Genomic DNA, 22654 nt, shown 5'->3' with positions numbered 1-22654 from the left:
CTCCCCTACTTCACTACCGACACAACGTAGAATCTGTGTGCACGAGTGTAACTCCCCACACCCTTTCCCCTAAGCTCTCAGTGAACCAGAGCCCTTTGCTGAGTCCGTTTCTCTTTTGTTCCATGTATCCCGAGACCGGCTGACAACACGGACGCGCCTACAGCCCCCAGAAGTCCACGGGAGGGAGGAAAACCAGGCGGTGATCACTGGAAGGAGAGGAGTTCACCTGCACGTCGTGTATCCGAACTGCCTCTTCCCTACTACAGAAACCCACCGCGGCGCAAGCGTTTGTTAAAGACAATAAAACCTGCTTTACCTTTACCACCCGAGTTCGTGTTTCCATCGATCCCGCCACAAGTCTATTTTAACCTCAGCAACAAGGCACATTTTAGCCTACCTATAGAGAATTGCAGATACACTGAGCAAAGAAAATATTTTGTTTAAATGTTTTGTTTAAAGAACACATATTATATGCATCTAATTGTATGTATTTATTGTTAGATATATTGTTTGGCACAAAGAGCATTAGTTGTTTTTAACATATTGAGTCCCGAGGAAGGTGTTTCCAAAACGACATGATACACCGAAACGCGTCGACATAGGACACAGTTAATCTGTTTTTAATGAAAATGTTTTTCTCCACAAAATGTAATGTGATGATAATTGTATAAGATTCATTAGACTGAATGTCTACAATTATTGAAAGAATCAATGTAAATAATATCACATAATTCTGAAAAATTTCTTTGATTTTATTGATTGTTTGTAATGATGTGTAATCATAGGTGTTTTTAATTGAATAAAGGATTGTATTAATTTTTATAATGATGCCAGTAATACACTAATAAAAGAAGAAGATCGATTTATGTATTGCTATACTTGTATTGTAAGGAGATTTCCTTTGGTTCACTGTCCTTTGAATACATTTGTTGAAAACAGAAAGGAATACTTTTTATAATGTGATCATCACTTGGTCTCACCCCCGCACCCATATTGGAAGTCTTGGGGGTGTCAGCCACTGGACTATACTGCCTTCCCACCAGGAATGGATGATAGGTCCATTCCGAAACAGGACTCCCGGAGAGGAAGTCCACATTGCCAGGAAGAGGTGTGGCGCCGTGGCTAGGGCGACTGACTCTGGAATTTGGGGCTCACGGTTCGATCCCCGGCACCGGCGGCATATTAGCCCAGCACCATGTGACTCTGGGCAATAGCTTGCTTAATCTTCCCGATGGCCCCCAGCGCCTAGAGACCCTTGCGGGTGACTGTGCGCTTTACAAATGTGGATTTATTGCCAAGCAGTCTATCAGGAACATGAAAGACCTGAAACGAAAAAGGCCGTAATGCCCAAAAAAATCTCAGCACTTTAGGGTTCATATTTTTATGCAAGTAAAACTGGGTAAGAGGTGCATGGTCAGTCAAATGGATGAAGTGCGGGCCAGCAAATAATACTGCAGAACCTGTATGGCCCATTTTATCCCCAGACATTCCTTCTCAATGGTGGCCAGGTGTACTTGCCGGGGAAGCAACCTATGACTTACATACAAAATAGGGAGCAGCTCACCATGTCCATCAGGTTGCGACAACATGGGCCTCAGGCCCGACCAGAGGTGTCAGTCTGCAATACGAATATTTTATCATAATCAGGACATTGTAGTGCAGGGGCTTGACACAACTCCTCCTTCAGCAGCCAAAAACTCAGTTCATGTATCACAGACTCAAGACCTGATGGGATAAGAGCTCCATGAGGGGGCTTGCTATTTCTATGAATTAGGGAACAAACCTATAGTAGTAATCCACGAGTCCCAAAAACAAATGGATCTTTTTCTTAGTGGTAGGTCCCGACCCTTAGTTTGTTCAGCGGGGGCCAAATGGCCCTTCATGGATGAATACCCCAGATATTCGGTGTGGGCCATAGCAAACATGGTTTTTTGAAGTTTAGGGTAAGACCTGCTTGCTTTAGGGTGTTCTATGTCTGTTCAAGGTGTTACATGTGCGTTTCCCAGTCAGGACTATATACCACTATGTTATCCATATAGGCTACTACATACACTTGATGAGTCCTTAGCATCATATTCATAAGCCTCTGGAAAGTGGCGGGCCTGAGAGTGCCAAATGGGAACACCTTAAACTGGTAAAGGCTCCAAGGTGTTGAAAAGGCTGTCTTTTCTCGGACTTGTGGGTGTGGGGGCGACATGCAAATACTACTTCATGAGATCAGTTGTGGACATGATTCTAGCCCCTCCCAAACTCTCAACAAGCTCGTCCACCCGGGGCATGGGATAGTTGTCAAAACTGGATATGGTGTTCAATTGACGAACGTCGATGCCAAAATGCAGACTGCCATCCCCTTTTGGAACAAGCACTACTGGTGAAGACCATGCACTCAGGGAGGGTATTGTGCCTGAGCTCATCATTGCTTCGACCTCCTATTCTACCTCCTGTCTACTGGCCACTGGAATGCGATATGGCCTGAGCTTCATCACCCGATTTTCTTTGTGAGCCACCAGTGAGGTGTGTCCAGGAACACCTGAAAGAAGCCCAGGATACAGCTCCAATAGTGTACTTAATTGTTGTTTCTGCCTTATTGTCAGGGAAGAACCCATCCTATAAACACACTTCTCAGAAGGTAACCGAGGTAGGGAACTAGAGGCTCTGGGGTCTCAAGGGTGAGCTGACCTCCCAACACAACATATGTGCACAAAATAAGCTCCCTGAGAATTTTGCAATTTATAGAGATATGTGATGTATCTCTCTCTACGCTACTCAGTACAAGTTTTGGGCATACAAAAACATTTAATGGATTGTCCTCACATACCACCAGGTGTTCTGCTTCATCATAAGACAATCCTTGCTCTCCAAAACCTCTGTTTGATGGAGAGCAGGCCTACACCTGGAGTCAGGGAGGCACTTCTAATTAAGAATGGATATGTGATATAAGTGTGTTAAAAACCAATGTGGCATCATAAAAAAGTTTATTCGCCAGACATGACACTTGATGATTAAAATCAATTGTAGAGATAAGGGGAATTAGTACCCATCACCATTGTTACCATCAACATGTTTCTGCCTTGTGGCTCAGTTTATTCCATGGTTTCATCAGGACGGGCATATGGAATCCTAATGAGGCAATGTGCTTCGCCTCCAATTCAGTGACCCGTGTCTACCTCTTAACTTATCTCGCTTTCCAATACCCTAATGAAGGGCGTAGGGACCCCTGTAAGCACATTTTTGTCACAGTGTGTCCCTTACAGCAATCCTAGTTGCGTCTGCTCCTTCCTCTGGGTATCTCTATAAATTGCAAAAGTCTCAGGGAGTTTACGGAGGCATCCTGTACTACCTTCGCGGGTCGGGCTGTACCCAAGCCTTCCAGAGGTTTACGTGATAGATCTGATCCACCTGGCCCAGTGTGGTATGAATACCCTGTACACCACAGGTGTCACCCTCTCCAGTACCCCAAAAGGACCATGCCAGGTACCCAACAGTTTCTTATCTGAGGTAGGTAGCAAAATCTATGCCTTGTCAACTGCAGCGAATTCCCTAAATGTTGTCCCTGGTCGTACATGCATTCTTGTCTCTGCTGGGTCTTCACCTTATGAGAGTATACCTCTTCTCACAGGGATAAAATGGATTCTTTCAATGAGGTGCTGTAAGACAATAGTGGTTTCCCCTCCTCCTTGTCCTCTGTCCATTGTTCGGCAGCCATGTCTAATAGGGTTTCCTCCCAAACCGGAGTTCAAAGGGTGAAAACCCCGTTGGCTTTTGTTTGTGTGTACGTGTGGCAAAGTGCATGAGTGGTAACTTACTGTCCAAGTCCCTTTCGATCTCATCTATCATTTTTCCCAGCATTGTCTTGATTGGTTATACCGCTTAACTAGTCCATTAGTTTAGGAGTCGTATACTGCTGTAGGTATCTGCTGCATACCCAGAATTTTGCAAACCTAAGCCATCAGACGGGACATAAAGGGGATTCCCTGGTCTGTCAGTAGTTCAAGGGGGAAACCTACCAGGGAAAAAAAATAACCATAGCCTGAGCTACTGCCATGATGATAATGCTGCTCAAAGGGATGGCCACTGGATAACAGGTTGCATAATCCACCAGGACCAGTATGTACTGATGTTCCCGAGTAGTAAGGGGTCAAGGGTCCCACCTGGTCCATTCCAACCTGTCAAAACGGTATCTCAGTGATGAGGAGGGGGTTTAGGGGAGCCTTGGCCACCTCGGGGGTGTTGACCAGTTGACATCTGGGACACATTGCTCAAACGTTTGCTACTTCCCTGTATATCCCTGCCCAGTAGAACCTCTCCAGTATGTGTTTTAAGGTGTGTTCCTGTTCATAATGCCTCCCAAACCCTGGGTTTGGGGGGGTACTATGGACATGGCAAAGTCATCCATCCGATTTTTCCTGATGGCATAATGATACTTTTTTAGTGCTGTTTTATAAGTCAGTTTACATGTTTTATCATAGCGTAACCTCCACTTCCTTTCTTTATCTTATATTCAGCTTCTCTAATAGCAACTAACTCTGCTGAGTACCACAAGGCTTTTATTTGTGCCTTTTTTTTTTGCTCATTCTCAGGAGGATTAACTCATCTAGTGTGTCCTTTACCCAGTCATTTAAGACAGTATGTGATTTATAGACATTGTTATGCTCCTCAGGTATGGAATTAAGTAGAACCTTCTCCAAGCTAGCTGGACAATTGTCTGGTAGCCCTGGGCTGTAGTTGGAGAGGTGGGGGTTTATTTCCTATTGTTGGGAGGGAAAAGGAATAATAAAATAGTCTGACCAGCACTGTGAAAATTGGGTCAAGTATATGTTCTTTTATGTGCGAGGGGATTTAACTAACTGAGGGAGCTGTGTGGCCAGGAATTCATGTAAAAAGTTTACCTTCCATTCAAATTCACGGTACTTGATTAAAAACAAATGACACTGGAGAGCACACTTATTCTGGGGATTGTGCATACTCATGCTTTGTATCAAAAAGAAGGGGGACTAGGACTAGGACCTAGTTATGGTCCAGAACCTTTGCTCCATATAGTAATCTCAAACCAAATGGTGTGTTGCTGTTCCAGTGTGGGCACAATAGTTGTCCACAGAGAAAGAGAAATAGAACAACGAACAGAAAGGACTAGGTCTAAATCCCACAGGATAGAGGCAATCCCAAGTGTTGTCTTTTGTTGCCCTCACACATCCCAAGGGATGTCATGCTTCATCATCTGTTTCTCTGTGGACACCTATTGTGCCCATACTCATGCTTTGGCATCTGGTGGATCTGTTACCTTGAGCCTTCTAAATGCCCTAATGTTTGCTTACAGGCCCCACATATTGTGGAGAGGCTTGCAGGGTTTGATGCTTGGTAGTATTTCTAATTCCCAGGTCGATTGAATTATTTTAGCCTGTTGGACGGATAGCTAATCAGCCCTGTGGTCAAAAATGCAGGGGTTCTGGCCCCTGCTGGATGCCGATTGGCTTGTCGTAGGCGCGCCTCTGCACATCCACACACTGGCCCTCATTAGTTAATGAGGCAGGGCTCCACACTAGAGCGCAAACAAACATGGCGCCTCAGGTGGCCTTTTGATATGAGAGAGCGCAAATTAAGAAAATATAGAAGTGCACCATATTTACAAGCACGTTGTGTTAGTTTAGTAAACATTATATAAGAGTGTCGAATTATAGAGAGAAAATATATAAGAGTGTTTAATTAAAATAGACTACTTATATCAAGTGTAAAGAACTAATGTAGACGTTTGTAGAAATGTTAAAATGACGTTGAAATCCCATGTTATGTGGCTGTTGTAGGGGAAAAAGTAATTCTGCTAAATGTAGAAATGTGTAGGCCACATGGCAGTTCACATAGAGTACAAGATGCTGTTACACTCTCATGCGATGGTGGATTTTAATGTTGTTATAATTCAAAGTATTACTGATCATAGAACTGAAATATATGTTTTATAGAAGCTTATATAATCATTGTGTGAAATAAGTTAGAATACTGTTTAAACTAAGAAACCAAAAGTCTGTAGAATGCATAGATCCGTTTCATGTAACTCTAATAAGCCTGAATAGACAAAAGTCGTTTCTTTGATCTACATGTGCTCGGTGGAGAAAGGTCGTGTTAGACACAAACTGTGGAGCCTGCTAGATGGTTTACGACTTAGAAGATATGGTGGAGGTCGGAATTTGGGGCCCACAGCACAAGCGTCTGTTTGCAGGTGCGAGGAGGTTCTAATCAAGAGAGTGATGAATGGACTTTTGTTCAAGAGAGCCAGGCATAGGTCTGGAGGAGTCTTCAGGAATTTCCTGGAGGGTACCGTCCTGCCGGAGAGGAGCCTGGGAAGCAAGGTCAACTTTAACGATAGGCCCAGAGGAGTATCGGCATGGAAAATACCAGAACCAACACCACGTGAGGGGCGTCTCTAAAGGGCGTTTCTATTGTAAATGTGATTTTGTATTAGGGACAGCACCCCGGGGTGGAGTTAAGGCAGATGGTCTGAGGAACCTAAGAGAGCGGATGGGTAGGCAGATAGGGAACTGCAAGACATCGCTTTTGCAACAGAGACTAAGGGAAGTGTGTGATCTTCTTTGGAAATCACCACTGCTGACACCTTTTTAGGTTAAGATCTTGTTAAGTAGGGATGTCACTTAGTCCAGTGTAGGGATAGTCTAATCTGAATTTTTCTTTCTGTCAATGACTCACAAGCTACAGCTTGTGTCTATTCTCACAACATTGATGATTCTTGAATTGGGTTTGGTAATATTCTTCTGCCGACTAAGAGCATTTAGAAAATTCATGTTTGTATTGATACCCGTATATCTTTTGAACCTTATTTTGAGATGTTTGTATCTCCAGTTAACTTTGGCTTTGTAATAAAACTTTTAAACTTATTGAGAGTAAGTGGTTCTTTGGAGTGGTGTAAGTCATTAATTGATTGACCTAGTAGTGGATTGCCTTTTACTCTATGACAGGTACCAACGGTTCAGTCGACCTGAGTTGGGATCTAGATCTATAACAATAGACCAGAAATCCCGCGTTAACAGTTGGTAGCAGAGTGAGGATGGTTACCTTCTTGAGGAAGGTGATCTAGACTAGGTTAAGTTTACCCCAAGGTCCCTAGAGATCGAGAGGTTGCCTGCCGAAGAGGGTGCTGACGGCGCGAGAGAAAAGCAGCAGAATCGGACGAGATTGAGTATAACAAGGGTCATGCGTGGACAGATTGCGGTGTTTTTGTGTTGTATCTGTATTGTAATGTCATGCGGAGTTGAATGCCTGTAGTGTGAATGAGAGAGGGTTGTGAGTGTGCGCAACCTGGCAAAATCTTAAGTTCGGGGAAGAGCTTAAGTGGTTCGGGTGTATCGAACATCCAGAGTAGTTGTCGACCAGCGAAAAGGGGGTCATGAGGTACCATTGATCGCCCGCAGGACCAAGATAGGGGGAATGCAAGAGTGAGTGTGTGGGTAACGGACGCAGGTCGAAAGTTACCGTGTGCAAGTAACCTATCAGAGAAGGCGATTGTCTGGACGTACACGGAAAGACATTTTGTCAGTTAAGGTGACAATTACAGTTAGACTGTGGACGTACAGTCAAGGAAAGTGATCGCTTGGTCAGAAGTAATCATTTTTCAGAGTATGAATGGGACGCATGCATGACCGGGAAACGAGCGGAGAAAGGAGGGGAATTGCTGCGAAGGGGAGACGAGGGACGTCAGCGAGAGCCGCGCTGTGATAGGGCGGTTGGTGTGACGTCAGCGAGAGCCGCGCTGTGATAGGGCGGTTGGTGTGAAGCCGCGCTGAGATAGGGCGGTTGGTGTGACGTCAGCGAGAGCCGCGCTGTGATAGGCCAGTTAGCGAAAACCGCATTGAGATTGGTGGATTGTCATCAGGAAGTAAACGAACGCGGAGAAAATAGAAATTTTGTAGATTTTGAACATGAAGTGTTATAAATGTTTGAGAGGGATTTTTAAGAGAAAAAGAAGAGAATCTTATTACGGGGAAGAGGCACCGCCGGAGGGTACACCAGCTCACTATATGGCAACGAATGTTGGGTTGCATACTATACTGTGGCTGGATGCTTGGAGTAAGATTATAGAGGGGAATGAGGAACTGACTTTTCCGAAATACGGAACGTTTAGACTAGAAGTGTTGCATCAGCTGAAAGCAGTTATGTCCTCATTGAGACCTTTTCCTAGACCAACACAGTTTGAGGCCCTTAATGCGTGGATTAGGGCGGCGCACGACAGGAGTCAGAACAGACGCCAGGAAAGGGTACGGCGATCAGTAAGGGCAGTGCAAGATGCCAAATGGGATGCAGAAGCCAAGAGATGGAGGGTACAGACGATTGAAGTGGATAAGTTGTACCCAGTGAGAGAGGTTACAGGAGAAAAGAGACCAATAGAAGAAGATGATGAGAGCGAGTCGGAGGATAACCTAATAAATAGGTTATTGATAGATAGACCGCCTCCAGACAATAGGGAGATAGAAGGTACTGAACTCCGAAAGCAAGATAAGGTTGACATAGAGGAGAATAGGCCACTCCCTATAACAGATTGGGTACCTACCAAAGGTGAGGAGACACCTCGACATAGCCCTGTACAAAGAGTAGTCGGAAAGGTGGTGGTGCAGAAGATGCCAGTAACAGAGAGGGTAGAGTCTTATAGATTGCCAGATGCTCTTCAAGTACCCGTTACCATAGGTCCTATAGTGTCGGTTTATAACCCAGAGAAAGGAAGAGAGGAAGAACAGGTACGGTTAGAGAGAGTGGAGATGGAAAGGAGGAATAACACGACAAATGCCTGGAGACAATTACCAGGACCGATAACGTGGAGCACACCATTGGATTCAGCAGTGGGTCCCGTAACAGAGCAAGGAGGTCAGAGAGGACCGATGGACCTGAGGGGACCACGGCCGAAATCCTATAAAGAGTTGAGGGCTGACTTGAGAGAATGGGATAGGTCCATAGAAGCAACGAGCAATAGGTCAAGAGCAGAAGGTGAATGGGGAAGTCGAGGAAAAGGGACATTATCTCACTGCGGGGCTAGCGAAAGCAGTCAGGAGTGGGACGGTAAAAGTCAGGAGAATAGAGGAGTTACATGTCATATTGACGGAGGAAATGGGCAGGAGCAAAGAGGCAGAAGTGCGGAGTGTGGGGAGACATCTCGTTTCATTCAAAGTGAGGGAGACCAAAGGACCCGAGAATACAGGGAAAGGTTTTGGTGCACTCACCACGCACCTAATGATAACGTACAGCACTGGAATCGTGGGAACACTGGGAACAGTGAAGGATCTTGCCATGCGTCGAGTGATCAGAGGTCACAGGCGAATTGTGAAGACATGGGGAATAATGGAATGTCTTACCATGCACCTAGAGAAACCATGCAGAATGAGAAATGTGGGATTATGGGAAATAGAGGAGTGTTTTACCATACACCCAGAGAGGATGGAACTGCATGGGACCTGGAGAGATGGGAGCATGGGAGGACTCCCCATAACTCGCCTGAGCCCAGACGAAGGACTCAGAGCTGTGATGGGAGCGATGTAAATAGACTCTCTAGAGATGGCATACTGAAAGCTGTAATAAAAGCTAAAAGACTCGATGTGACCAACTTAAGATCTGACTTGGACGACATAATAGAGGGTACGTTGCCTATAGAAAGGATTGAGAAGTACGAACAAGATGAGTTGCTGTTTATAGCAAAGGACATCACTCGAAAGTCCAGAGCAACTCATGAGAAACTGTCTGAACTGGCAGACAAGTATATGGTAGATCTGTCCAGAACCAAGGCATTACAGGGTAACCATAGGTTGCATTATTCAGATCAGGATCTAGATGAGAGAAGGACAACTGGATTAAAAACACACATAAGAGAACTGATCACAGGAATAAGAGCTTGGAGAGACCTGGACAAATGGGAAGAGAGGTGGTCCAAAAAGGGAACTGTTAGGCGGAGCGCAAATGTTATGTCTCCGGAGGGAAGGCTAATGCAGATGGAGGCATTCCCTTTGCGAGAAATAGCGAATGGAAGTTATGTACACGTGCCCTGGAGTAGGGGAGATTTGGCTGCATTTACAAACTCATTTCCGAAGTTAAGGGAAAATCCCGTAGAGTGGTACAAGCAGGTAGAGAGGTTTGTCAAGATCTCAAAGGTATTGTGGATTGATTTGAACACCTTGTTTGACATTGTGGTCCCAGGAGACTTGTGGATAGCATGCAAGGTTAGTGTCGAATGGCCAACTGCAGAACCAGAAAGGGATGCTCGTACTAATGGACCGTCAGAAAGAGTAATGGTAAAATATGAAAGGGTGATGACATGGCTGAAGGATAAGGTGCCACCGCAAGATATAGATTGGGTAAAAATAGACCGAACAAGACAGGAACCCAAGGAGACAGTTCATGAGTTCTATGAACGATTGCTGAAAACGTTCAAACAATATAGTGGACTAGATGTAATGGATCCCAAGGATATAGGACAGTTTGTATCAAAGTTTGGTTTGGGGTTGAGACCTGATATTTGTTTGATGATTCAGCAACATTTAATTTGTTGGCCAAACAAACCATTGGATGAAATTTTGAGATACGCAAGGTATTGCAGTGATGAAATAGATTCCAAAGCAAAGAAACTAAAGGAGAAGCTGATGCTGGTACAGATGCAGTCAGCTGGAAAGGGAGGACAGCAACAGGGAACAATGGGACGGAAATCAAATAGTCAAAATAAGGACAGCGAGGAAAACTCGAGACCTAGAATAGACTTTGCTACATTGAAAAAAACGACAAAGTGTCATCAGTGTCACCAGGTGGGACACTGGAGACGCGAGTGTCCCTATAACCCTGAAAACGGAGAACTAGAAGCTTTAGAGGAGGAAGTTCAGGAGGTTCCAGTCCAAAGGGTGACAGTGACAAAAGATAAGGTGGCAAAAGGGGGGATTTCGGCTCCACGAGCTCAGTTCCTACAGCCACCAAAGATCTCGACAGGAGGAAAGGTTTATAGACAAATGCCTCTTTTCACAGGTGAAGAAGAGCGTTACTACGTTGATCCATTGACGGGACGACGTGTAAGTAGACAGGAGGACTGTACTCTCGGGGCAGTTCTAGAGGTGGATCAAAGAGGACCGTTTGTTGAGGCTGAGGTGGCAGGGTGTCCTACAACATTCTTGGTGGATACTGGAGCTACTCGTTCAACTTTGAGATCGGCAGTGGTTCCAGACCTACCAATGTCGGGGGAAACGATTCAGGTGGTAGGAGTTGCAAATAGGAGAATGAATAGCCCTTTGACGGAACCAGTATCAGTGAAAATAGGAAACTACACCGATGAACATCAGTTTGTGGTATGTGATTCTAGTCCTGTGTGCCTGTTAGGAAGGGACTTGTTGTGCAAACTGAACTGCACAATATACTGCACACCTCAGGGAGTGGAGGTACAGACTACAGACGATGATGCTGCTTTTAAGGTTACAAATTCGAGAACATGCATAGAACTGTATCCTACCCTGACAGTGGAGGAGCTCCCATGGGATTTACGAGATGCAGTGTCATCAGAGGTATGGGATTTTACTGGAGAAGAGATAGGACTGATCAAAGGAGTAGAACCAGTGAAGATTATGGTAAAACCAAATGCTGAATATCCAAGAACGCCCCAATATAAATTGACCCCGGAGACGATTGCAGGAATAAAACCCGTAATCGACTCTATGATTCAACAAGGAATACTGAAAGAAATCGTGGGTAGTCCATGCAACTCCCCGATTATGGGTTTACAGAAACCTAGTGGGAAATTTAGAATAGTACAAGATCTTCGAAAGATTAATAACATAGTTGTTTCATGTTGTCCAGTGGTACCGAATCCATCAGTGATACTGTTTCAGATACCATTCCAAGCTGAGTGGTTCTCAGTGATAGATCTTTGTCAGGCTTTCTTTTCCATTCCATTAGATGAGGAGAGCCAGTACCTCTTTGCTTTTAAACTGGAAAATCGTGTTCTAACATGGTGTCGTATCCCACAGGGGTATACAGAAAGCCCATCAATTTTCAACCAGTTATTGAAGAAAAATCTTGAAAGTCTAGTACTGCCACAGAACTCGGTTCTGGTTCAGTACATAGACGACCTCCTTGTTGCGTCAGGATCTGAGGAAGCTTGCAAGACAGATACCATTGCCTTGCTGAACCATTTAGCTGAAAATGGACACAAGGTATCTCCGAACAAATTACAGTACTGTTTGACAGAAGTACAGTACTTGGGTCACCGGATAGAAAAAGGAAAGCGCAAAGTGTCACCAGATAGGATAGAGGCGATAATGAAGATGAACGCGCCTACGACACAGAGAGAAGTCAGGATGTTCCTAGGAATGGTTGGTTATTGCCGACAGTGGATAGCTAACTTTTCACTGAAAGCGAAACCTTTACAAAAACTGACGCATAAGGAGGTGAGTGATCCGGTACCATGGGACAAGGATTGTTTGATGGCGTTTCTTCAGCTGAGAGAGGACTTGTGTCGTGCTCCGGCTTTGGGGATTCCCGACTATGAAAACCAATTTTCACTTTTCTGCTGTGAGATAGAGGGTTGTGCGTTGTCAGTTTTGGTACAGATTCATGGAAATGCCCGTAGGCCAGTTGCATATTTTTCGGCTACTTTAGATCCGGTAGCCGCAGCGTTGGCCGGATGTCTCAAATCCGTTGCTGCAACAGGTGTCAGCATTGAGCAGTGTGAAAATATTGTCATGGGACACCAGTTAGTGGTGTATGTACCTCATTCTGTAGAACTGTTAATGACCAGGAACAAGACACAGCACTTGACCAATAGTAGGCTCACGCGCTTCGAGCAAGTTATTCTTGCTGCGGAGAACGTGACCCTTAGGAGGTGCTCTGTTTTGAATCCTGCTACATTGATGCCACTTCCTAATGATATAGAAGGCGGAGAATGTGAAGATCACGATTGCCTTGATGTGACTGAACTATGCACGAAGCCAAGACCGGATATTGTGGATGAGCCGTTGATCGGCCCTGATGAAATTTTCTTTGTTGATGGCTCATGTTTAAGAGACGATACTGGTCGGTTGAGAGCAGCTTATGCTGTTTGCACCATTACTGGAGTTGTGGAAGCCGCTTGCCTGGAAGGAGTACACTCTGCTCAGGTAGCAGAAATCATTGCATTGACGCGTGCCTGTGTAGCAGGTAGCAAAATTAGAGTCACCATTTATACCGATAGCCAATATGGTTTCGGTGTAGTTCATGATTTTGGGCAATTGTGGTCTCAGAGAGGTTACATGACCTCCTCTGGTTCGCCTATTCGAAATGGGGAATTTGTGCGACTGCTGTTAGAAGCATTACAAGGTCCAGCTGCAATTGCCATTGTCAAATGCGTAGCCCACACCAAAAATACAGATTTTGTGTCACAAGGTAATAGATACGCAGACGAAGTTGCCCGCTATTGTGCGGAGCAAGGATATTCTTTCACGGAGGTGGAAGTAGGTGGGGCTCAGGAAAAGACAGAGTTAAACATGATGTTAGAAACAGTAGATACTTGGGAGGATTTGAAAAACATGCAAGAGAATGCACCTGAGTCGGAGAAAAAGGCATGGGAGACAGCAGGTTGTGTGAAAAGTGAAATGGATTTCTGGGTTTCAGCAGATGGAAGGGCAGTGTTACCTGAGGAATTAGTGAGTCCAATGGCACGACAGATACATGGTCCAGTACACTTAGGAAGAGATGCCATGCTGAGGGTATTTAGGCAGACTTGGTATTGTCCTAAATTTAGGATTGCAGCAGAAGCAGTGTGTAAGAGATGCGTTACTTGTCAGCAACTGAACGTAGGGAAAAGAACACCAGTTACAATGAGTCACATTGGGAGGTCTGGGGGGCCTTTCAATAGAATGCAATTAGATTTTATTGAGATGCCAAAAAGCAACCGCCTCAGGTATGTTCTGGTGGTTGTATGCATATTCTCCAGATGGGTCGAAGCATACCCTACACGCAGGTGCGATACACTCACAGTAGCAAAGTTGTTGCTTAGAGAGTTGATCCCGCGCTTCGGGGTGCCGACCTCCCTGGAATCAGATCGAGGAACTCATTTCAACAGTGAAGTTGTGAAGATGCTTTGCTCTGCATTGAACATTGATCAGAAGTTGCACTGTAGCTATCGACCAGAGGCTTCAGGTATTGTGGAGCAAATAAATGGCACACTCAAGTCCCGAATAGCCAAAGTATGTTCATCGACGTCCTTAAGCTGGCCTGATGCTCTGCCTTTGGTACTCATGAGTATGCGTAGCACACCAGACAGGAGGACAGGTCTCTCTCCACACGAAGTTTTGATGGGGAGGGCAATGAGACTTCCGTCTGTACCAACTTCTGCTTTGTTGAATAGCTTTGTTGAATATTACAGATGACCTGATCCTGGATTACTGCAAGGGTCTGTCTGACGCCATTCATTCTGTGTCTCTTCAGGTGCAGGCTGCTGAAGTCCCATCTTCAAGAGATCTGTGTCACGACTTGTGCCCAGGTGACTGGATTCTGCTGAAGAAGCACGTCCGGAAGAACTGCCTAGATGTGCGTTGGAAGGGGCCCTACCAGGTCATATTGTCAACGAATACCGCTGTGAAGTGTGGAGGGCTGCCAAACTGGATCCACGCTTCTCATACTCGAAGAGTTCCAGCACCCCTGGAAGAAACAGCTCCTCTCGCAGATGAAAATTCAGCTGTGGACGGTGAACCACTAGAGAGGATCAATCAAGCTGTGGGAGTGTCTGAAGAAGCTGGGAGCGCTACAGATCCAGAAGAAGAAAGACAGGACGACAGTGAAACTGAAGTTGCTACGGAAGGAGAAAGTTGCTGTGAATACGGCTCAGATTCAGATCGAGTCCAGAGTGATCAAGAACTGAGTGAGAGAACAAGATACCGGAGAACAAGGCGTGGAGAAGCTAGTTGGCCTGAAGGGAAAAAGAGGCCGAGCTTGAAGTCAACTCCGGAGAGAACTCTTGCTCCTATATCTGAAGGTTCGGATCTGGACGAAAGTGCACAAGGACAGGAACAGGAAGGTCCGAGAAGATCGAGGAGGGTGCGAGTGCCTTGCAGAAGATACGCTACTCCTGAGTGGACCTACCTCGCTGCAGATGTCCAGTGTACAGGGATCTGGGAGGGTGAGGGAAGTGACCCTGACCAGTACTGACCCCATCATAACAGTGGAAATTGTGTTGCTGATACCAGGAGTGGAGCTTGAAGGGTTGCTGACACTCAATATCCCCTATCCTCCTTACCTGAGCGGAATAAGAGACCTGATTTTTAACAGAATAGATTTCCCGACTTGTTGTCCAAGGAGGTCAATACTTGGGGAGATCCTTCTTCGTTTGGAAATATTAGAATGCGTGATTAGAGTTGCTGGATCACATATAATTCTGGATTCCTAAAAGACTTTATAAAGACTTTGTAAATAAGCAGATTGGAAGATAACCTAGCGCCAAGTGGAAGAAGAAATTTAGGGACTTCCCATTTAGTGGACGGAGAAGGGCTAGGGTTGTCTGTTGCTATGGAATTCAAAGACTGATCTTGCAGAAGGGATTATCAGCTTCCAGGTGTAGTTCGAAAAGAGACATTGTGCTGTGAAAGAAAACCGGAACTACACTGTTTGAGATCATGGAGGTTGGCAACCCGAACCGCAGGGCAAAATGTATAGTAGGCACACTTTTAGTGGGAGTGATTTTTCTTATAGTTTTAGTAGTTACTATATCTTATGTAGTGGGACATGAAAATGAAGGGAAAACAACAAAAGAAGTGGAGATTGTATCGATACAGAAACCTACTACTGCTGGTCAAAGGGGGACAATATAGAGAAAGACAAAGCTTTACTAGCAGCTGAGACTCGTAGGTTGCATGTAGATGAATCGAAAGGAAACTTTAAATCAAATGCATATGCTAAATTGCTTTATGAATACATCGATGCCATGGAGGCTAAAAATTGTTATGTGTGCATGAAATTGCCAGCCTCTGTAGACGAAGGTATTAGATATCATCATCTTCCATTGACTTATGGAATCACATGTAGTTTGTTGCTGAGCATATTTTATGAACGTGATGGTTTTGAGTACTATTTTTCAAACTTTGATGCAGTGTTACCAGAAGTGCCAAACTACAAGCATTTAAATAAGTGGGATTATTATAAGAGTGAAGATAGATTAAAGAAATGTTTCCTTCCCTGGAAAACACTAGATACTTCACATGCCCGAAGAAATAATTTGACTTGTAAAGTGTCAGAAATTGAGAAGAAGTTTATAGGGCAGGTGGATGATCGATACAGGAGACAGAAGATTTTAAAAGCTTCAGGTCAATGGAAAACAGATTGGACCGAGGAAGAAAGGTCACACCAAAGAAAAGGTAGTAAAGGTCCAATAGCTCTAGACCGAGAGAAAAAGGGGAAACTGTGCATACATAGGGGTGAAACCTATTACGAGAATGTGTTTGTGGGAGAAGTAAGTTGTGAACATGCTTTCCAACTAGAATATTACTCTAAGGACTTCTTGAAGGAAATGCAGGTGATCCCAAATGTATATTTTGTTTGTGGAAGGAATGCATACGTGAAACTACCAGATAATTGGTATGGATCATGTTATTTGGCAATTGTCTTCCCCAAAATATACCATGCTAAAGATTTAGAAATCATAGAGGGAGGAAAGCAAGATAGAGGGAAAAGAGAAGTAAGCAATGAAGAGGTAGTAGGAAACATATTTGGCGCTGCATTTCCTCTTTTGGGGGTAATACTGAATGACATCAAAATCAGAAGATTGGCAACAGTTATAGATAGGTTGTCCGCCAGTACTGCTAGATCATTAATGCTGGTGGAAGGAGAAATGCAATCGATAAGGGCGATGGTTCTTCAGAATCGACTTGCTCTAGACGTTCTGTTAGCCAAAGAGGGAGGAGTCTGTAAGGCTTTGAAGGTCCAGGAATGTTGCACTTACATTCCAGACAATTCAAAACCTCTAGAGAAGTACATACGGAACATTACTGAGATACATAATGAGATTGAGGATTTGACAAAGGTAAATGTTTGGGAGAAAGTAGGTCAAGGAATGGGTAAAGCTGGAGGTTGGTTTGCCAACCTAGGAAAAAGTTTCATTTGGTACATACTGAAACATATTATCATAATAGTGGTTTGTATAATCACTTTGTGGGGATTGGTGCGGCTGTACCAATGGTATAGATCAAACAGGTTGCAGAGATCCCTGAGAAAGCAGGAGAGGAGATTAACTGCGATACAGGATAATCAGTACAGGAATCTGAAGGCTCTAGAGGGGATGAAACGATGGGGTACTGCAACGACTTCAGTTTGACTCAATTCATACCTCGTGGAGGGTGTTGTGATGATGATGACTACTAAAAGTCATCAAAGGGGGGATTGAGAGAGCCCAAATTAAGAAAATATAGAAGTGCACCATATTTACAAGCACGTTGTGTTAGTTTAGTAAACATTATATAAGAGTGTCGAATTATAGAGAGAAAATATATAAGAGTGTTTAATTAAAATAGACTACTTATATCAAGTGTGAAGAACTAATGTAGACGTTTGTAGAAATGTTAAAATGACGTTGAAATCCCATGTTATGTGGCTGTTGTAGGGGGAAAAGTAATTCTGCTAAATGTAGAAATGTGTAGGCCACATGGCAGTTCACATAGAGTACAAGATGCTGTTACACTCTCATGCGATGGTGGATTTTAATGTTGTTATAATTCAAAGTATTACTGATCATAGAACTGAAATATATGTTTTATAGAAGCTTATATAATCATTGTGTGAAATAAGTTAGAATACTGTTTAAACTAAGAAACCAAAAGTCTGTAGAATGCATAGATCCCTTTCATGTAACTTTAATAAGCCTGAATAGACAAAAGTCGTTTCTTTGATCTACATGTGCTCAGTGGAGAAAGGTCGTGTTAGACACAAACTGTGGAGCCTGCTAGATGGTTTACAACTTAGAAGATATGGTGGAGGTCGGAATTTGGGGCCCACAGCACAAGCGTCTGTTTGTAGGTGCGAGGAGGTTCTAATCAAGAGAGTGATGAATGGACTTTTGTTCAAGAGAGCCAGGCATAGGTCTGGAGGAGTCTTCAGGAATTTCCTGGAGGGTACCGTCCTGCCGGAGAGGAGCCTGGGAAGCAAGGTCAACTTTAACGATAGGCCCAGAGGAGTATCGTCATGGAAAAAACCAGAACCAACACCACGTGAGGGGAGTCTCTAAAGGGCGTTTCTATTGTAAATGTGATTTTGTATTAGGGACAGCACCCCGGGCTGGAGTTAAGGCAGATGGTCTGAGGAACCTAAGAGAGCGGATGGGTAGGCAGATAGGGAACTGCAAGACATCGCTTTTGCAACAGAGACTAAGGGAAGTGTGTGATCTTCTTTGGAAATCACCACTGCTGACACCTTTTTAGGTTAAGATCTTGTTAAGTAGGGATGTCACTTAGTCCAGTGTAGGGATAGTCTAATCTGAATTTTCCTTTCTGTAAATGACTCACAAGCTACAGCTTGTGTCTATTCTCACAACATTGATGATTCTTGAATTGGGTTTGGTAATATTCTTCTGCCGACTAAGAGCATTTAGAAAATTCATGTTTGTATTGATACCCGTATATCTTTTGAACCTTATTTTGAGATGTTTGTATCTCCAGTTAACTTTGGCTTTGTAATAAAACTTTTAAACTTATTGAGAGTAAGTGGTTCTTTGGAGTGGTGTAAGTCATTAATTGATTGACCTAGTAGTGGATTGCCTTTTACTCTATGACAGGTACCAACGGTTCAGTCGACCTGAGTTGGGATCTAGATCTATAACAATAGACCAGAAATCCCGCGTTAACAGATATCTGCTGGCGCTTCAACACGAGACACAATGAAATCCCGTTTTAAGCCCCCCCCCCGAGCAGCATTCAACAAAATGCAGAGAAACAGTCAAAATCCCCCATTTTAAGTCTCAAGCAGCATTGAACTAAGTGCCAACATGCAATAAAATTCCTCAGTTTTTAGCGCCAAAGCAACGTTGAGTAAAGTGCCTAAATGCAAAGTGTGCAGATATTTTGCAGAAACTTAAAAACTGTTTAAAAGTAGTTAAGATAATGTGAATTTACTAACTGAGGCGTCCACGCACCGGCCCTCATTAAATAATGAAGCCGTAATGAACACTAGCGTGCAAACAAAGATGGCACCTTTAGATGGCCTGTTGATGTCTGCTGGCACTTGAACACGGTCAGTGAAGAGCAGAGACACAATGAAATACCCTGGTTTAAGCCCCCGAGCAGGGTTCAACAAAATGCAGAGAAAAAGTAAAATGACACCATTTTAAGCCCTCTGAGCAGCTTTTAATGAAGTGCCTAAGTGCTATGAGAGTCCCCTGTTTGAAGCCCCTGAGCAGTGTTCAGTAAAGTGCAAAAGTACAATAAAATTTCCCCATTTAAGCCCCCGAGCACCATTCAATTAGGCAGGCAAGAGTGTGCAGATATTGTGCAAAAACTTAAAAACATTTTAAAAGCAATTAAGATAATGTGAGCCTACTAGCAAAGGCATCCACGCACCAGCCCTTATTAAATAATGAGGCCGGATTGAACACTAGAGCGCAAACAAAGATGGAGCCTATAGGTGGCCCATTGATGTCTGTTGGCACTTGAACGCGACCAGTGAAGAGCAGAGACACAATCAAATCCCCTGTTTTACCCCATGAGCAGCATTCAACAAAATACAGAGAAACAGTAAAATTGCTACGTTGAGTGAAGTGTCAAAGTGCAATAAAATTGACCTGTTTTAAAGCTCCCTGAGTAGCGTTGAGTGAAGTGCAAAAGCACCCTAAAATTCTCCCATTTTAGCCGCCAAAGCACGATTCAATTAGGGCAGGCAAGAGTGCGCAGATATTGTGCAGAAGCTTAAAAACTGTTTAAAAGCAGTTAAGATAATGCATGCCTACTAACTGAGGCGTCCGCTCACTGGCCCTCATGAAATAGCTGAACACTAAAGCGAAAACAAAGAGGGTACCCAGTTGATGTCTGGTGGCACTTGAACTTGGCCAGTACAGTGACACAATGAAATCCCCTCGTTTAAGCCCCTGAGTAACTCTCAACAAAATGCAGAGAAACAGTAAAATTCCCCTGTTTTAAGCCCCCAAGTAGTGTTGAGTAATGTGCAAAAGTGCAATAAAATTCTTCCATTTTAAGCCCCATAGCAGCATTCAATAAAGGGCAAAAGTACAATAACATTCCCCCCTTTAAACCCCTTGAGCACTGTTTAATTAGGCAGGCAAGAATGTGCAGATATTGTGCAGAAACTTAAAAACTGTTTTAAAGCAGTTAAGATAATGTGAGCCTACTAACTGAGGATTTTCTGTACTCACTGAGCAATTTGTGGACTAGAGTTCATTATTATAAGACACACCTAAAGGGTAAATCACTCTTAATTAAGGTACTAATTTTACCCACTTAGGAGTGATAGCCAGCAATATTAACCTGTACGGGAATGATATGTATGCTGCACAAATCTGCAACTTTGAAATACATTACATCATTGCCATTATGTAGCAATATATATTGGATATATAAAAATCTGTGCTAGTCTTTATGAGACCATACTAAGTTTTACCCTATTGTTTTGACATACATGCTGACCGTAGTTTACGTTTGAGTCTCTCGAAAATTTACAAATAAGGAATTGGAAATTAACCTTTGACAGCTCCTTAAACATGGATGTTATATTCTATTAATAAGATAGAATGATACACACTAACTCCAAATTATTTTAATCCTCCTGTCCAATTTTAGATGAGTTTTACTTTTAGAGGAAATTAATTTGACTTGGAATTCAGAATTTATACTAGACTGATTTTGTATGGTGTTAGCAAACCTTAATTTGTCTGTGGTAACACTATACGAGACACTATATTTGGATCGGCCATCGTACCGATTTCATAATTTAATATATCATCACTCGCATGATTAAATAAAATACATCATCACACACTGAACCTAAGGTATCGTTGAACACTATGGAAGAAGCTTTCATCTAATTACCGCTTATATTCATCTAGATTAAATTTGAAACTGCACTTGTAATGTATATCAAATGTTATGGCCCTGATGAAGCGACTTGAAGTTGTGAAATACGTCGGCCTGTAACTGAGAATGCTTGATGAAATAAAAAAAATAATAAATCAACATTTGAGTTTATACTCGTTATCTTTCTCGGACCTTAAAAACAGTCAGTGTTTTATGTATTGAATAAAGGATAGGAGGGTTTAGTCCTGTAATATTTATTTGAGGTCTAGTGCCCAACCCATTAGAGAGCCTCTGTTTTCCTCCTCTCTCATAAAACTATACACCCCAGTATATGAACTCAACAGCACACCCTTGGGTGAATAAATTGGAGATGGTGTTCAACCTAAATTTCAAGAGGTAGTAGGTCCCCGAGATAAGGCACCTTACAACATATCACAATGCAGTCAAGTAAGGACGGACCCCATAATTAAGTACTAGAGCTACAAAAGAAATGTTAAAGATTTATCACAAACAAATCAAAAAGATGCAGTGCAGAAAATGAAATGGAATTGAAATGCAAATGAATTAAGACATCGCCATGAAGGCTCTCAGTAAATAGATCAATACAGAATAAGGTGTAAAATTAGGAAAAAATGTTACGTCCCAAGTGAGCAGAAAAACTCACTAAGTAAATGGACACAATCTTTAGGGGCATCAGCAAGTTTTCTGACTCACCCCCAAAAGCTGGGGCGGGGTTTCTTGCATAGGAAATCATCAGTTTCTGCAAAATCATCATGGTCTGAGCAAAAGATTTATACTCTCAGCAAATCAGAGAATCCTTTCATAAAATATCATATTGCCTTAGCATCTAACCACTATCCCACTACATGAATATTGATTCTGTCACTCTATGCTAATGTCATCCAGAGATGGCAGGACAAACTAGCTATATGAAAAACAGCCAGCTATTGTGAATGAATGCAATACAGTGAGGCTGAAGAAAGGCTGTGAAAAAATGCAGCATTGCTGTGTCCGGGTTGAAAAGTTTTCTTCGAGAACAGAAGAACAAAGCCAATGGAAATAAACAAACATGATTCTGCTTGATTACATGCTGTAGAAATGATGAATACTAAACATGTAAGAGGAGATATCCATTTTGAACATAATGGCATCAAGACCTAAAGTGGGGTCTATTTAACATAAGCCAGGAAAATATACTTTAACAAGCCATAGTAAGTTTGTTTCAAATGCAGTACCACCATGGCAGTGTATACATGTAAAGTGAATCCACGTTTTGCAAGTTGTTAGTAATGATCAACAATATGGAATGAACAAAAAAAACCTTTAACAGTATTGTTATGTCTTTTTGAGATGGTCTATATAATATGCTCGGAAGTTGAGACAGTACACAGTGGTCTTTATTCTGATGTCTTGATGTTTTTATTAAGTTATCACTGAAAAAAAAATAAAGGAAACACTAATAAAACAGTCTCTTTGGGCACCATTTTCCATCTATTACAAGAATCGGACCATACTCTTGTAGTGCGTATGTCCACAATGCAGATTGTGCTTTTTTTCTAAAAATATTTACCCAAATATGATTTAAACAATATTTTCATGCAGCTTCTTTGTGGCCTTAGTGCAGATTCCAAGCCTGATTACAC

Source organism: Lissotriton helveticus, chromosome 1_1 (genome assembly GCF_964261635.1).
Source record: "Lissotriton helveticus chromosome 1_1, aLisHel1.1, whole genome shotgun sequence".
In the NCBI taxonomy this organism is placed as follows: domain Eukaryota; kingdom Metazoa; phylum Chordata; class Amphibia; order Caudata; family Salamandridae; genus Lissotriton; species Lissotriton helveticus.
Note: the sequence above shows the minus strand (reverse complement) of the source record.